The sequence below is a fragment of the Monodon monoceros genome, unplaced genomic scaffold (genome assembly GCF_005190385.1).
Source record: "Monodon monoceros isolate NGI ecotype Baffin Bay Population unplaced genomic scaffold, NGI_Narwhal_1 Super_Scaffold_22, whole genome shotgun sequence".
Classification (NCBI taxonomy): Eukaryota; Metazoa; Chordata; class Mammalia; order Artiodactyla; family Monodontidae; genus Monodon; species Monodon monoceros.
Genome location: NW_021703779.1, coordinates 47161767 through 47164990, shown reverse-complemented (window position 1 = coordinate 47164990; position 3224 = coordinate 47161767). Strand labels below are relative to the sequence as shown.

General features: G+C 41.8%; 1 pseudogene; it reads left to right on the top strand.

Moving 5' to 3' along the window:
• The first annotated feature begins 1032 nt into the window (after positions 1-1032).
• On the top strand, positions 1033-2436 carry LOC114905797 (annotated as a pseudogene).
• The last annotated feature ends 788 nt before the right edge of the window (positions 2437-3224 follow it).

Sequence of the window (3224 nt, the reverse complement as noted above, 5' to 3'; positions counted from 1 at the left end):
CATAAAGAATATCAATAAAGAGATAAAAATTAAACAAAGGAACAAAATTAAAATTCTGGAGCTGTAACGTTAAATGCTGAAATACAAAATTCACTAGAGGGATTCAATAGTAGATTTTGGCAGGAACAAAAAAGAATCATCAAAAAAAGATCAATTAGAGTATCCAATCTGAAGAGCAGAAAGAAAAAAGAATGAAGAAAAATGATCCAGACCTAGGAGACCTGTGGGACAGTAATAAACATATCGACATGTGCATAATGGAAGTTTAAGCAAAAGAGGAGGGAAATGGAGAAAAAGAATATTTGAAAAAATAATAGGGGCTTCCCTGGTGGCACAGTGGTTAAGAATCCACCTGCCAATGCAGGACATAGGTTTGAGCCCTGGTCCAGGAAGATCCCACATGCCGCGGAGCAACTAAGCCCATGCGCCACAACTACTGAGCCTACACTCTACAGCCCATGAGCCACAACTACTGAGCCCACATGCTACAACTACTGAAGCCCATGCGCTTAGACCCTGTGCTCCACAACAAGAGAAGCCACTGCAGTGAGAAGCCCACGCACCGCAATGAAGAGTAGCCTCCACTCACCGCAACTAGAGAAAGCCCACACAGAAACGAAGATCCAACACAGCCAAAAATAAATTAAATAAATAAGTTTTTTTAAAAATAGCTAAAACTTCACAAATTTAATCAAATACATGAATCCATACATCCAAGAACCTCAAGGAACTCCAATGAGTTAAACTCAGAGAGATCCACACCAAGACACATTATAATCACATCACTAAAAGATAAAGACAAGAAGAAAATCTTGAAAGCAATAGGAGATAAATGACTCATCATATATAAGGGGTTCTCAATAAAAATTAACAGCCGATTTCTTATCAGATACAAAGGTGATTACATGTTTAAAGTGCTGAGGGCCTGCACTGGAACCCACATCGAGCTCTGTGCCCCCTAGCCTGCCAGGGCATCCCTGCGCCCAGTTGTCACTGAGGCAGTGTGCCCCACATTCTTTGCTGCCCCGGCCGGCCAGCTCAGGTGTTGCCTGGCTCCCCTTGGCTCGCCCACTCCCTCCTGCACACCTGAGGCACCGCTGTCCCATGGCCAAGAATGGTGAAAGTCTCAGCCCCCCAAGCTCCCAGGACAGCGCCACCGCTGCCGAAGGTGCCGGCCCCCCTGCCACCGCTGCCTCCACAGAACCCAACATCACAAAAGTCACCCTGAAGACCCTGAAGAAGGAGTACTTCACAGTGTCCAAGAATAGCTCCACCCCCACAGTTCAAGGAAGAAATCTCTAAATGTTTCAAATCACATACCAACCAATTTGTGTTGATATTTGCTGGAAACGTTTTAAAAGATCAAGATACTTTAAGTCAGCATGGAATTCACGATGGACTTATTGTTCACCTCGTCATCAAAACACAAAACAGACCTCAGGATCATTCAGCTCAGCAAAAACACACCAGTGGAAGCAGTGCTACCACATCATCAGCTCCTAATAGTAACTCCACATTTGGTTCTGCTGCTAGCAACCTTTTTGGTTTAGGTGGCCTTAGAGGACTTGCAGGTCTGAGTAGCTTGGGTTTGAATAGTACCAACTTCTTTGAACTACAAAGCCAGGTGCAGCAGCACTTGTGTCCAGTCCTGAAATAATGGTCCAGATCATGGAGAATCCCTCTGTCCAGAGCATGCTTTCAAATCCTGACCTGATGAGGCAGTTAATTATGGCCAATCCACAAATGCAGCAGTTGATACAGAGAAATCCAGAAATTAATTATATGCTGAATAATCCAGATATTATGAGAAACATTGGAACTTGCCAAGAATCCAGCAATGATGCAGGAAATAATGAGAAACCAGGACCGAGCCTTAACCAACCTAGGAAGCATCCCAGAGGATACTACAATGCTTTATGGGGCATGTACCCATATATTCAGGAACTAATGCTGAATGCTGCACAAGAACAGTTTGGTGGTAATCCATTTGCTTCCTTAGTGAGCAATATATCCTCAGGTGAAGGTAGTTAACCTTCCCGTACAGAATATAGAGATCGATTACCCAAAACGTGGGCTCCACAGGCTTCTCAGAATTCATCAGCTTCTGAGGGAGGCACTCAGAAGTGCCTGGGAGGCACTAGTGGTAGTGCTGTCAGTGGCACTGCTGGGCAGAGTTCTGTGCCAAATTTGGGGCCTGGAGTAAGAGCTAGTATGTTCAACACACCAGAAATGCAGAGCTTGTTGCAACAAATAACTGAAAACTCACAACTTATGCAAAATATGTTGTCTGCCCCCTACATGAGAAGCATCATGCAGTCACTAAGCCAGAACCCTGACCTTGCTGCACAGATGCAGACTGCTGATAAGTTATTGGCAATGTCAAACCCTAGAGCAACGCAGGCCTTGTTACAGATTCAGCAGGGTTTATGTCTGTAACAATAGGAAACATCAATGAAATTAAAAGCTGGTTCTTTGAAAAGGTAAACAAAATTGATAAACCTTTAGCCAGACTCATCAAGAGAAAAAAAGAGAGAGGGCTCAAATCAAAATTAGAAATGAAAAAGGAGAAATTACAACAGACACCACAGAAATACAAAGGATCATAAGAGACTACTATAAGCAACTATATGCCAATAAAATGGACAACCTAGAAGAAATGGACGAATTCTTAGAAAGGTACAATCTCCCAAGACTGAACCAGGAAGAAGTAGAAAATATGAACAGACCAATCACAAGTACTGAAATTGAAACTGATTTTAAAACTCCCAACAAACAAAAGTCCAGGACCAGATGGCTTCACAGGCAAATTCTATCAAATATTTTGAGAAGAGTTAACACCTATCTTCTGGAACTATTCCAAAAAAACTGCAGAGGAATACTCCCAAGCTCATTCTATGAGGTCGCCATCACCCTGATACCAAAACCAGACAAAGATACCACAGAAAAAGAAAATTACAGGCCAATATCACTAACGAACATAGACATAAAAATCCTCATCAAAATACTAGCAAACCGAATTCAACAATACATTAAAAGGATCAGACAACATGATCAAGTGGGATTTATCCCAGGGATGCAAGGATTTTTCAATATATGCAAATCAATCAGTGTGATACACCATATTAAAAAACCGAATACTAAAAACCATATATGATCATCTCAATAGATATAGAAAAAGATTTTGACAATATTCAACACCCATTTATGATAAAAACTCTGCAGAA